The sequence below is a fragment of the Lissotriton helveticus genome, chromosome 5_1, assembly GCF_964261635.1.
Source record: "Lissotriton helveticus chromosome 5_1, aLisHel1.1, whole genome shotgun sequence".
Lineage (NCBI taxonomy): Eukaryota > Metazoa > Chordata > Amphibia > Caudata > Salamandridae > Lissotriton > Lissotriton helveticus.
Window position 1 is genome coordinate 1,262,637,970 of NC_136065.1, and position 15,461 is coordinate 1,262,653,430.

Genomic DNA, 15,461 nt, shown 5'->3' on the forward strand with positions numbered 1-15,461 from the left:
ACCTGAGTGTTCCACGGGCCATGATGAGCTGAGCTCGTCATGAGCACCGGAGCGGCCTGGCTCATGACCAGCTCAGCTCGTCATGAGCATGGAAGGGGTTAAGGAGCAGTCATCAAACAACATACTGCTATTCTGGGGATTGTATTTTTCATTTAATTTATTTGTGCAAATACAAACTCTAGTTTTTTTGCTGAAAACAAAATGGATGTTTGTAGCTCCTACATTCACAACAAAAGCACAAAACTAAACAGAACAAATTCCAGTATTTGAAATGCTATGTGTACATGTGTATGTGTATGTGTAGTGGTGTGTGGGGGAATGTGTTGTAGGGTACAATGGCGGCTACTGCAGAATGGGGGTGGCGGGGCGATGGTGGATGAAAAATAAAAATAAAGTTGCCTTACCTGTTCATGCTGCATGCCTCTCTCCATTCTCTGCACTCACTCACTCCTGGAAGCAAGAAGCACCCGGGCTCACCAAAGCCAATTATGATGTGGCTGTCACCATGACATCAGCTACATGATTGGTCTGAGTGCCTTGGTTCGGTGCTCAGACTAGGACTGCGAGCCTGTGCATGATCTCCACCCCGGCTGTGCATTACAACCTGGTGGAGAACTTACTAAGTGCGCATGACTGTTTGGACAGCTTAAGACGGCCGGCAAACTGTCATGCCCACTTAAGGCGCATATACCACTCCTCCTTCTGCACTTTGACAGAACCCTAGCCCCACCACGCCCAGCCTGCTTCCATAGAGAAAAATAAAATGATAATAACATCCTGTTATAATTATATTTTTCCTTTGTTGCTCTGCCTTAGAGGAGGAGCCATTGCTAGTAGGGTATTGTGGACGTTGCAAGCCTATGAGATAAGTGGAAAGTGGTTCCATGTGTTTGGTGACTCCCTTTTGTATCTATCATGGGGTTTTCGTCAAAATCACATTGTATTCTAAGCTGCTCGAAGAATACTTCTAACCATCTAACTAAAATGGCCGACTGGTAGGAGCTCTCCGAAGGAGCGCCAAGCACTTGGGATCCATTAACTGGAATATCCCTGTCAGTGGCAGTCACGGAATGGAAGAGAACATATAAGTGAAACAGGAATAATTCATGCATCGTGTGGCCAAATAACGTAGCTCACCTTGGGACAGACTTTGGGAATGAACGAGTAACTTGCCACCATCTGTGAAGCTGAGTGTTTGTCATCGAAGCGGAGAGATGACTGGACTCTCCTGAGCTAATCACCGCCCACCTCCATCGCACAGGCTCAGGCTTTGAATTACCACCAACGATCACCCACAGTAGGAGGAAGATGAACCCGATTGCAGCCTGAAGAGCTCTGCCCCCTGATAGAAGAGGGAAGGGGCCAGCTGAACCTGAGACACCCAGAGTAAGATCTTGCGACTCCCGGACGAGGCTGCAGTCTATCTTCGACACGGCAGGATCTCCACACAACAACGCGTTTATCACGTTCTTGATATTTTCACGGATCGAGGGATCTTGGGCCAGGTCTTGTGGAACAACTCTCGGCTCTAAGGAAGAAGTCGCTACTTAGCCCTGCCCCCTCAGGATCAGCGCATAACAACGCTGATAGCGCATCTATTTGATCTCTTTTACGGAAGTTTTGTGATAAAAGAATAAGAACACAGCTACCACGGTACCATGGCAACAGAACCCTTGGTCTTCAAAGGTAGGTGCTGATGTAGCCCGCAGTTCGATCAGACTGGGTAATCAACGACTGCAGCAGCGACGTCGGGGATGCTTAAATGGTTCCTTTATTTATTTTTATTTCTATTTTCACTTTTATCTAAATGTATGACTTCGTGCTAGCTTGGTTGGCAGCAGCTTTGGGTTGCAAATTCGTAAAATGGCTAACCACATAAACAACACGGGCAAGGGATCCACCTCCAGCCACTGGTCACTCTAAGCAGAGAAAAACAGCAACCTCTGTGGAACTAAAACATAATATCTGAAAAAGGACTAAAATCATCAACAGATGGATGGAAAGTGAAACAAGACTACACCGGGTTATCCACAGTCAATGGAAAATGACATAGGACTTTATGGCTGTCAATGAGGTTCTTGCCAAAGGAGGTGGCCATTTTAGAATGACATGTGTAAGATAAAAAATTCCCTTGGGTTATATCTTACTCATAGTCATCATTTACCATACAGTCATCTCCATACTGAAAATACGTTCCCCTTCCAGCTGTGGATACAAGCACAAACATTAAAGCTCCCAATATTAAGAAAATATACAATTTTATTTTCGTAGTTTGATATAAAAAAATATTAAAACATAATCATAGACATAAATCACATGAACAATCCCCCAACAATTCATAAAAACATTAAAACCATCACAAAAGAGACATTTTTGGGTGATTCAATGCAAAAACATCCTGGGTTATTAATTCATCAGGATCTATAGATACTATTGGGTTAATGTCATCAATAACAAGAAAAACTGGGGGTCTATATGGGAGCTACTAGTACTCCAGAAAGCTGCAAACTCCTTGATGAGTGGGTTGGCGCTAACAGGGCTTAATAAGTCCTACTGCCTACAAGAAAAACAGGACAATATCTAAAAAATTGACATACTTAAATTGTTGGTAGGACCCATACAGAGAATTGTTGGATTCCCATCAAAATTGCATGTAGATCAAATATTCTCATTTGGTCATCCAAGGTGGGGTGGTGTGTCCCTTGATCAACGGGACTCATCCATTCCCTACTCATTTGGGTCGAACCCTCAATCGCAGTAATGACCATGAGCTATAGTGATCCTGATGGGAACAAGTGCCGTGCAAAAAACATAAAGTGGTGAATTAAAAAAGGGTAAAGAAACAATATGAAGAAACTTTAATATGGTTGTTCTTCCCCTTGCTATAACCAAGAACAGTGCAAAGAAAGCAGTCTCAACAAATAACTGCATGTATTAGGCCAACATGTTTCAGCCGGTAGGAACAGTATTCCACGGCTTTCTTCAGGGCCAAAGTTCAAGCCCTGCGAGCTCTTACTCAAGACTCTTCTATCACGATCAAGCCTGCAGACAAGGGCGGTTCGATCGTGATACAGAACACTAACGATTACAGAACAGAATGCCTACGTCAGTTGGGTGTCCAAACCTCTTATGAACCTCTGACAGTGGATCCCACCGAGAGGTTGACTGTCGAGATTAAGATTTTGGTTGAAGAGGCTCTCAGTGAAGGTGGGATCACCAACCACGAGGCTTTGTTTCTGCAGACCTCCCATCCCACGATGCCCTACTTTTACACTTTACCTAAAGTGCACAAGGCCCAGAGACCACCTCCTGGGAGACCGATTATATCTGGTCATGGCTCACTTATGGAGCCTTTATCTGCATTTGTGTACCATTTTTTGAGGCCTATTGTCCAAACCATGCCTACGTACCTGAAAGATACGACGGATGTCCTGAGGGCAATACCGGAGATCGAGTACAATATCGAGGCAGACTATCTAGTCTCATTTGACGTTGAGTCATTGTATACTTCGATCCCTCAAGATGAGACCCTGGACACCATTCGGACTATCTTGAGTGAAACTGAGTTAGATTCCATTACTCCAGTTCCCTTTATAATGGCTTTGGCCAAATTGGCAATGAAGGATAATTTCTTCAGATATGAGGACACCATCTATCTCCAGACCTTGGGGACCAGTATGGGCAGCATTTTCGCGCCAAGTTTGGCGAATCTGTATGTCCATACCTTTGAACAGCGGATCGTTCTGACACCTACCAACCCCTTCCACCCCTACATCAAATGGTGGAGGAGGTATATAGATGATATCTTGGTGGTTTGGAGAGGTGATCGGGAGTCGATCCTCTTATTCCATCAGTGGCTTAACACTCAAAATCAATATCTGCGATTCACAGTGGAGATTGACAAAAAGAGATTATCTTTCTTAGACCTCTCAATTTATGCTACCGAGACTGGCCTGGAGAGTGAATTGTTTCGCAAACCCATGGCTAGGAATTCTCTGTTATTATACGAGAGTCAACACCCAAAAGCCCTCCGAGACAATTTACCCTACGGGCAATTTCTCCGAGTGAGGCGCAACTGTTCTGCTAGAGAGACATTTGCTAAACATGCAGAGGTTCTGTGTCAACAACTCTCGGAAAGACACTACCCAAAAAAACTAATTAAACGCTCTATCAAACGAGCAACCAACAATAATCGAAAGGCGCTCCTTGATCCACCGGTAGTTAAACCACCGCTAGAGCGTATTACTTTTGTAAGCACCTTTAACACCGGGTCTAACCAGATACAACAGATTGTGAGGCGACACTGGAGGCTCTTGAATGCAAGTAACGATAAAATTGAGCCACCTTTATTCGCCTTCAAACGCTCCACGAGCTTGCGTGATCAGTTGGTACACACCCGCCCCAAGGAGATATCAAAAAGAGCTATTGGTACCCTGTGGGATTTACCAGCTGTGACAGGGCATCACCCTTGCGGATGCTGGTCCGTCTGTACGCAGACTACACGCTCCTCTCACATTGACATAGGGACAGACCGCCCTTGGGTACAGAAACAATTTACTAATTGTAATAGTACCCATGTGATTTACCAGCTCACCTGCCCCTGTAATATCAAATATGTGGGCATGACCATCCGCAAAGCACGAACCAGGATGCTTGAGCACAAGAGCACATTTAGGTGTAGGAAAACTGTATCTAAGCTTACCAAGCACTTTCTGGATTTTGAACATTCAGAAACAGATTTCACGTGGACTATCCTAGAGAAACCACACATTTCATCGCATATAGGCGATGTTTCCAATTTTCTTTTTTTAAAAGAACAGAAATGGATATACAGGCTGTCCACCAATACCCGGGGTCTTAATGATGAGATACCCTGGGCAATCCTTAGGTGAAATCATTGGGCACCCGAGATATAAGCAAGTAACAGTGAGTATCACCATCACATACTGAGATGTCTGGATTAGTGAGTGATATTAGCACCCATTAAGCGCTGGTGGTGCAATGTATCCCCTTATCACAACTACCTGTTTCGAATATGAGGCTTCTCCATCTATTTTTATGCCCATTACTAAGTTACCTCTGCAACTTCATTTGGTCATATGGATCTACCACTATAGTGAGCCAGGATTATGTTTTGTTTCTTTCGAATCTGCTTTTTTTAAATAAAAACACTGTGCCAATGGTTAACTATTAATATTTCTGGAGATGGATAAAGCATGAGTACATTGAATCTATCTAAACTACAAAAATGGCCGCGATGTTGTCATTTTGTAGTTTTTGGCTTAGATCTCGTTTATAGTCTCGCGAGATCACGCGATGCCCCACAGATCATAATACAGAGCAGGGCCGCCTACACTGGGCTTGTAACCTTTCTGCCTGGTTTTAGATCGTTCTTTCCTGGTTACATTATGGTGAACAAGTAGTTTTGGCCATAAGAGACACTATTTATACCATCGGGAAATGGGTCGTTCTAAAGGAACTACAACCTAATGGATGATGACATCATTTTGTAGTTTATCGCGTCTTCTCGCGAGATTTCGCGTTTCTTGCTGAGATAATCATACAGGGGTAAAACAGTCTAGAATTCAATTTACATGCTCCTGATTATAGCGGTTTCATGATATTTTGGGAGCCACACTGATAAACAATCCATGATCAAGTAGAGATATTTATATTTTACTGGGACCTGGTGACTCTGCCCCTTCCTAGGTTCCACTTTGGCCTATCCTTCCCTTTTAAAAGCCTCCTGTGCAGTGCTTTCATTGCCTCCCCCTGAGCTTGGGTCCTGTGACGAGGCAACGACGGACAGGTCAGTGAGACTTTCATATTACTCGTTCCTATTTTTTTGGGGTAATTTGTATGTTCTTTTGGGGTAGTGGACTAGGAGTGGTTCAATTCCTTTAACTATTCCTGGTCCCCACCTACTATTGGAAAAGTTTTGGAAATTTGATCTCAATAATAAAGAGAGTTGGGTGACTGGGTACTGGTGAGTCGCAAGTACTAGATTCCTTACTCTAAGATTCTATAGGACCTCTGGGGGGCTTTATTAGTGGAGGGGCACACCAAGCCTGGGGAAGGAGGGGTAGGGCAGCTTTTTGTCACTTGTTCCTTTCAACACCCTTTCCTTTGCCCCCTCAGAGCGGGGCCTCTTTCTTCCTGAGCTGGGTTCCAGGAGAGGTGAGGTATACTCCCTGTAAAACTCGGGTGAGTAACATTGATAAAGTATATTGGCCCACTTTGAAGGAGCTATAGACAGGATTTTTTCTAAATAGGACATACTTCTTTATTTTTCTATAGATGTGTGACACACCAGTTGGTACAGAGGAACACGAAATTGGATAATCCACATATATCCTTTGTAAAAACTTTTGATTTATGTTTCACTTTTTTGTAGTGACAAATGTTAAGAACTTTGGCCCTGAAGAAAGCCGTGGAATCCTGTTCCTACCGGCTGAAACATGTTGGCCTAATACATGCAGTTATTTGTTGAGACTGCTTTCTTTGCACTGTTCTTGGTTTTAGCAAGGGGAAGAACAACCGTATTAAAGTTTCTTCATATTGTATCTTTACCCTTTTTTAATTCACCACTTTATGTTTTTTGCACTGCACTTGTTCCCATCATGATCGCTATAGCTCATAGTCATTACTGCAATTGAGGGTTCGACCCAAATGAGTAGGGAATGGATGAGTCCCGTTGATCAAGGGACACACCACCCCACCTTGGATGACCAAATGAGAATATTTGATCTACATGCAATTTTGATGGGAATCCGACAATTCTCTGTATGGGTCCTACCAACAATTTAAGTATGTCCATTTTTTAGATATTGTCCTGTTTTTCTTGTAGGCAGTAGGACTTATTAAGCCCTGTTAGTGCCAACCCACTCATCAAGGAGTTTGCAGCTTTCTGGAGTACTAGTAGCTTCCATACAGACCCCCAGTTTTTCTTGTTGTTAGCGTTGTAATTGTGGGGATATCATTCTGGGTAGGTCTCTAAATTTCCCTTAGACCCTCTTTTCACTGTTTGTTATTTATTAATGTCATCAATCCCAAAAGAATTTATTACACTAGAAGCGTCGACGCGTTTCGGTGTATTGCTTGCTACGCACCACCTTTATGAAGACCAAAGTAGTTGAATGTCTCTTTTTTCTTATAGGACATCAAAAAAGATTATTTCAATCATTTAAATAAAAAACACACAAAAAAATAAATGTCAATATCTTGTTGATATAATACAATATGTGCATCTTTCACATTTTTAAAAACAAGACTGCAACATTATGTCTAATCATTTTTTAGATTGAAAACCCTTCCGTAGGGACCCATTGTTAACTTATCCAACTTAACATTGTTAAATTATCCAAGACAATATGTGACAATTCTCTCCACAACTCATAAATTGTCATCCCCAATATGCCTTACATACATAACAATGTGTAGTGGTTCTATCCACAGATTATGCGAGGGTGTATAACCTTAATATTAACAATCATCCAACTTTACTCCAAGATCTAAAGCATTCCTAGCCTTTTTTGTGATCTCCTCCACTAGGAAAACCATGCATTGTCCCCCTCCCAGCTCTACTAAGCGACAGCAACTATCACCATCTACAATAACGGAACCATCCTCATGCAAGCCACAGACCGCAGTTTAAATCTCCTGGAAAACATCTTCCCCATTATTAAAGAACAAGTGTCTGAACCCCAAACTGCCACCCAGGCTACTCCCACCACCAGTACACAACATAACACATCGCCAATCCCTTCTGACAACCATGCCCCACTACTATTCTTACCAGTACTTGCATCCAAATCATACGCTACTCCCACCCAGACTACCCCCACCACCAACACATATCACATCACTTCACCAAACCCTCCCACCAACCACGTTCCTCTATTACCTCTATTACGTTCCTCTATTCAACCTTTACTCACATTGGAGACACATGCCACTCCCATGCCACCTGACCCACACATAATACATTCACCCCGCACGACTGCGGCAGCATACAATCTCCCAACAGATATTGAATCCCCTCCGTTTATGATCACAGCTCCCCCCTTGATAACATCATCCCTTCCATAACCTACGCTACCTCATCCTTGCTGCACACTGATACTCCTAGCACGTACATCCCCCATTCCAGCCCACCCACCCCAGTTCAGGTGTTTGAACATAATAGGACACTCCATTACCACAGAGAAGACATGCTGCCCTCTGATCACACATTGGACCCAGGTACACTTCCCACACCCACAACCCAGCCATCCACATCCAAAACTCAGCCATCCACATCCACAGCTCATCCATCCACATCCATAACACAGCCTCCAACTCTACTCATACCTGCACCAGATCCCAGACTTGACCAGACTACAACACAGCCATCCAAATCCATAACATAGCCTCGAACCCTACTCATAACCGCATCAGACCCTAGACTTGATGAGATCATGATCTCTTTACATCAAATCAAAGAAGAACTTCAAGCATTTAATGAGTTGATATCAATACAACTGTGGTTCACCAGAGCCATAAGACAGTATAAATCTAGCGGGCACCTGAACCACCTAACAGTCACTTTGAAACTTACTCTACCCAGCTGGAAATCAGTTCCCTTCCATAATAAATCAATTCGCCCATTCTATAGCACCAATCCGCTTTTGGAGCGCGATCTACTTTCTCTACTACACTCATATGAACCCTCTCTCATGAACCCTCTCATGACCACTTCAATGACTAGCCCAACTATCCCCCCCAACACTCACAGGACCACCAAACCCAACACTAGAGGCATCATTGACAATACGTAAGAAGAGACCCCCTCATGCAGGAACCCACTTCATCCCTCATCAGGCCCGTCTTAAATGCATACTCCTAAAATTGTAGATCAGCCTACAGACACGCAGTGAACATAGCTGACCTCATTCTCACACAAGAACCGGACCTGATAATGTTAACGGAAACTTGGCTAAAGGAATCCTCCACACCAATCATTGGAATACTAGTACCCCCAAACTATGACATCATCAGACTTGGAAAGAATTAATAAGACAGGGGGAGGTATCGCCTGTATACACCGGAGCAATATCTCAGTAAACAGATCCATATCCCCTATAATACCTATTCCTCGACATTACCAGTAATGGCAAACCATTATGCTCTTTACACACCATCTATCATCCGCCTGGTGACAAACTTGCCTTTACCGAACACTTCATGGATATGGTCTCATCGAACACTGGGCGTCAAAATACCCAAATATTCCTTGGAGACTTCAATCTCCACTGGAACGACCACAATGATGTAGTGGTCAATAGTCTCAAAAACTTCATCAATGACCTAGACCTCACCCAAATTTGTAACAGCCCTACACACGATAAAGGTTCAATCCTGGATATAATAATCTCTAAAAGAGATTCCACTCAGCTAGAGTCGATCTAACCATGTGACTGGTCAGACCACCATTTTATCTCCTTCTTTATCAAGAAAATAGTGAAACTTAACTCGGTTCAATCCACAAGTCCAAAAGTATGGAAAAGAGACCTTAAAAAAATCAACCCTAACATATTACCATCTTCCAGCTACAAACTACTTCTGCCCCCTGCAGGGATTTCCGAAGTCCATGATCTCACCAATCACTACCTCAATTCCATGAACTTGATGATTAATGAGGTAGCCTCCCTTCAACTAAAGGGAGTCTCCATAAAAGCATGTAAGCCATGGTACAGTGGAATACTCAACAAGGATAGAAGATCTCTCAAAACTTCTAACAGACATGGAGATCCGTTCCATCCACCAATCACCTCAAGATTCTAAGGAAAAAAAGAGAAATGCATATTACAGAAAGATCAAGCGCACTAAAGCAGACTTCTTCAGCTACCAACCAGACCAAGCAAAAAATCCTCCCCAAAAACCTTTTGAATTAATCAAAACCCAATCTAAGGATGCACATCAACGTCCGCAAGACATAGCATGCCCACAACCCAACTGTGAAGAATTGTCTGCCTTCTTTACACAGAAGACTCACGACATCAAGAAGGACCTCCCTAGTGATCTAATCTTACACTCTGGACCTCTTATGAAAACCTCCCCATCACTTTCAATTGCGCCACACCAAATCCTTTCGAAGTTTGACCTAAAAATGACGCAGCTTGGTCATCCTTTGCTACTTACACCATCGGAACGCAAATGGAGACACACACAAAATACCTCAGATAAACTTGTTTATAAAACTAGTCATCGGCGCTAGATGGAACACATTGCTGCCGCTAAAAAAACCTACTTAGGGGATAACATCAACGGAGCATCCAACTCACATTAAGAGCTCTATAAAATCCTGTAAGAATTCACCAACCCCCCCTCCTGCAAAACAACTCTTACCTCCTCACAAGAGTGAGTTGACTCTCTCTCAGTCTTTTTCGTGAAAAAAATCAACATCAACCACAGCTCTTTCCCACAATCTGGAAGCACACCCCCTTCAGCTAGGAATCCTGATACCCCCAGACCCCATCTCATGCCCCTTAGAGAATTACTCCCCATTACTGAGGAAGAAGTCCTGCTAACCTTCTCTAGGATCAAATCTGGCTCCCCCACTGACCCTGCCTCCGCACAGATCATATCCAAAATCGGACCCGCCCTCACACCCAGACTGACTGATCTACTCAACAACTCACTGACTCTCTCCACTGTACCCAACACCTGGAAAGAGACAATAGTGAAACCCATTCTTAAAAAACCTAACTCTGACCTAAAAGGGCATAATAACTACAGACCCATCTCCCTCCTACCTCTCTTTGGGAAGGTACTGGAGACAATAGTAAACAAGCAATTGTCTGTGCACCTTGAGAATAATAACCTGTTTGAGCCCTCACAATCTGGGTTATGAGCTTTCCACAGCACCGAAACGGCACTTCTGGAGATGGTCAACAACATCAAACTCGCCCTCGATGCCAAACAACCCGCCATCATGGTGCTTTTAGACCTATCGGCAGCCTTTGACACCATCTCCCACAGCATCCTTCTGGATGGACTGTATGAGCATGGTGTTGAGGGCACCGAGCTTAACTGGATCAAGAACTACCTCACCAACCGCACATCAAAAGTCCAAATAGGATCTTTCACATCCAGTAGCCAGCCTATAGATAAGGGCGATCCCCCAGGGTTCCATACTGAGCCCCACTCTTTTCAACTTGTATATATCCCCCTGGCCAAAATAATCAAAGCTCATGGCTTTGATACAGTGTCGTACGCTGACGACACCCAATTATTAATCACCCTTGATCTGGAACCAACCTACACGAAACTCAAATTTAAACAATGTTTGACTGACATTAAGGACTGAATGACTACTAACCACCTCCAACTTAATGCCTTAAAACCGAGATCTTACTCTTTGGTAAGGTCCAGCAACTGTGAGCCGACTACTGTTGGCCCTCCATGTTAGGGCCCTGCCAGTCTCCTAAAGAGGCAGCACGCAACCTAGGCGTGACAATTGACACCAAACTCTCAATGTCTGACCATGTCAACCAGGTAGTGCGCACCTGCTATGGGCTAATGCTCAGCCAGAGAAAAATCTTTAAATGGATACCACTCTCCTCACGTATGCCATTAGTGCAAGGACTGATCATCAGCCACCTTGACTATGGTAACGCTCTGTTGGCATCCATAAATGAAGCTCACCTTACCAAACTCAAGGTACTGCAAAACACTGCGGCCAGACTGGTCCTCAAACTCCCCCCTTGTTCTCCCTCTGCCCCCAGCTTGAAGTCCCTTCATTGGCTGCCCATTAAAAAGCGGATCACCTTTAAAATATGCTGCCTTGTACATAAGACTCTAAACAAAAAGGGACCCCGTTACCTAGCGCAGAAACTAATCACCTACCAACCCACTAGAACCCTTCGCTCAACCAGTAAACATCTTTTAACCATACCAAAGACCCGTACCGTCAAATATGGCGGCAGATCATTCTCCAAAATCGCCCCCACTATCTGGAATACGCTGGCCATACATCTTCGAATAGAGAGCTACCATAAGAAATTCCATAAGTCCCTCAAAACTCTATTATTCTAACTTCACTCCCCCGCAGCTCGCCCTCTCTGTCACTTACTTGTATTGCTAGTATTAGCACTATGAGACCGTACGGTGATATATGTGCTTAACAAATGTCAAATAACATAACATAACATAACACTAAAGAAGCTTTATGCAAAATACTTAGAGCCCTGAATCCTGCTAATAACTTTACCGATCCTCTCCCCGCAAATGCTGTTAAAGACTTAACTCCATTGCTTCTGCCTCTTTGGACCAACATCATAAACAGCTCACTGCAACCAGGTTGCATCCCGGAAACCCTCAAAGCCGTACAGGTGTCTCCCATTCTAAAGAAACCCACGGCCGACCCTACGGACCTAAACAACTTTCACCCTATTTCCAATATGAGTACCTAGGCCAAACTATTGGGAGAATGTGTACACCTCTAGCTAACAAGGCATATTGATCACTTTGATCTTCTTAACAAATACCAATCAGCTTTCCGAGCAGGTCACAGCACTGAATCAGCCATGACACATATAATCGACGACGCGCTACAAATCATTGATCAGAATGGAACCTGCCTACTCATCCTGCTAGACCTCTTCTCTGCCATTGATAAGGAACCTGATAGGTCTTCTGAAAAACAGAATAGGATTATAAGGATCAGTGCTAAATTGGTTTACCTCATTTCTCCAAAACGGGACACAACAATTCAAGGTCAACAACTCCCTGTTCAAACCCGTCCCAGTAACTTTGGGAGTTCCACAACATTGTTTAATCTTTTCATGTCACCACTCACCAAAATTCTACACGCGTCTAACGTGCAATATCACATGTACACTGATATACCTTAAGATTCACACCTTAGAAGACATCATATTGCTTAACACAACTCTTGGGAATACTCAGACATGGCTGGCAGAAAACCATCTCAAATTGAATGCCCTAAAAAACGAATTCCTCCTAATGGCTCCACCCGCCCAAATCCCCATAATGCAAGAGTGGATCGAACATCTTACGGAACTCAACGTTCAACCAACCATTGTGGATTCAGTGAAATCACTGGGAATAACTCTTGACAGTAACCTCAATATGGAAAAACACATCAGCAACGCAACAAAGGGAGCAAACTTCCAGATAAACAAATTGAGGAAGCTGAAACCCTTCCTGCCAGTCAATGACTTCAAGCAGGCAGTACAAGCTCTAGTTATCCCTAGAGTGGAGTACGGAAGTTTCTCTCTTTGTGGCCTGCCCAAAGCTACAACGGCACATCTAAGAGCCTCAATCAGTGCTGCAGTGAGACTCATCACTGGTTTAAAAGAAGTTCCCACATGTCCCCAGACCTAAAATCCTTGAATTGGCTACCTTTGGAAGCCAGAATTCTTTTGAAAATAGCGTGTATGACTCATAAAGCAATGCATCACAAGGCACCCAGCTATCTGGCACATAAACTGATGATCTTTGGTGGGATCTTCAAGAAGTGTGAAAAACCTACTACTGAAACTGCAAAGATTCAACAAGAAGAAAACATATAACCAAACCTTTTCAGGGATGGCGCCCAGAATCGGGAATGCCTTACCCCCAGAAACCAGACTTATCTCCTCTACTGCATCTTTCAAAAAGGAAGTAAAATCGATTCTCATGGCCAAATTCACCTGAGCATGGTCTAAAGAAATTTCGAGACCAAACATACCCTCGCTACTATCCCTTAATATGACAAGGGTCCATCTAGGCAACCTAGACATTATATCTACCCTTTACCCGACTCACCGGGATAGTCTTGTGTTGTACCTTACTACTTTGCTTTTACAAGATGCTATGTATACATGCTTTGACTTGCATTTAACTGATGTATAAATAACTTTACGTACTGTAAAGCGCTCTGATATCCACAAGGGTCTTGTTCGCGCTCTATAAAACTTTCAAAATAAATAAATAAAATAAATACTTCTAAAGCAGTAATTCCGACAAAGTAGATAATGCCCTCTATTTACCTTATTTTGTTAATATAACTGCTTTGCTATTTTCTTTTATAAAGTGTTACTTTTTGTATCACATAAAGCACATTAAAATATCAGACATAAAAAACATGAAAATGACACACATATTTGAACTAAAACCTTGGCAGGTATGCCTTCAGAAGAAAACAGTGGTGACTGGCACTAGGGATGGCTGGGAAAACAAAAGAGCAGGGATACCCGAGCCAGAATTGAGCCAAAGGAGGGTCCTTACTTTAAAAGCCTGTACAGGAGCCTAGCCCTAAAAATAGCAGGCATGTAAATCGGGCCCCAAACATCATCTTAAAATATGATAAGATGTTTTTAAAATTCAAGAATCTGTATTTCCTTAACACATAGATGCTTTTCATATTACTATAAGAGATTATTGAAAAGTACATATCCAGAGCGAGAGCTTTAAGCATACACTGAGACACATTCTGCCACCGTTCTAATGATAAATCCATTAGTAAACTAAGAGGCAAGTCTGTTGTCATGTGTACCCTGAAACATTTCCTCCCCTTACTCCTACTTCATTGCAGGATAATTTGTACCAGTTAAAATCTGGGTCACCAGCTGACCCAGCCCCCCCCCGGCTACTCTTAACTTAGTGTCAGAAATAGTCTGCCCTGTGATATTGGATGTGATAAATGCATCATTTCTAACGGGAGAGGTCCTTGGTCCCTGAAAACAAGCCAGAGTTAAAGCCCTTCTCAAGGAAAATAACTTAGACCCTGATGACTGGTCTAATTATTGTCCCATCTCTTTGTTGCCCGGACAGAGCAAACTGGCAGAAAAACATGTAAATTCGGCGCTGTCAGGTCATCTTGAGGAGAATAATTACCTCCACCCGACTCAGACCCGTTTTAGGCGTCATTAGGGCACGGAGACTGCTCTTCTTGCTGTACTTGAAGAGTCAAGGAAGATCTTGGACAACGGAGGCTGCGCTGCAATTATCTTATTAGATCTCAGCGCAGCCTTCGACACTGTGAATCACCTTATAATGATTCAAAGACTCAGGGAGGTGGGTGTTGGAGGTACTGCCCTAGAATGGTTGCAGTCCTTTCTTTCAGACAGGTCCTTTGTGGTCTTTGAGGAGGGTGCTCTCTCCGACCAGAGGCTGTTGCAGTGTGGAGTCCCTCCGGGATCTTCGATGAGCCCCACCTTATTTAATATCTATATGAGGCCATTGGCTGAGGTGGTACTTCCCTGGGGGATTCACACTGTTACATATGCTGATGACACCCAAGTAGTGGTGTGTCTTAATCGGCAAGACAAATCTGATTCAGGCCTGGGGACATGCCTTGCTAAGGTTTCTGAATGGATGGATTTGTCCTTTCTTAAACTAAACGGCACAAAGACTGAGATTATGATTCTTGGCCATGCGGCACCTAATAATCTGGATTCTTTGTGGCCAACCTGCCT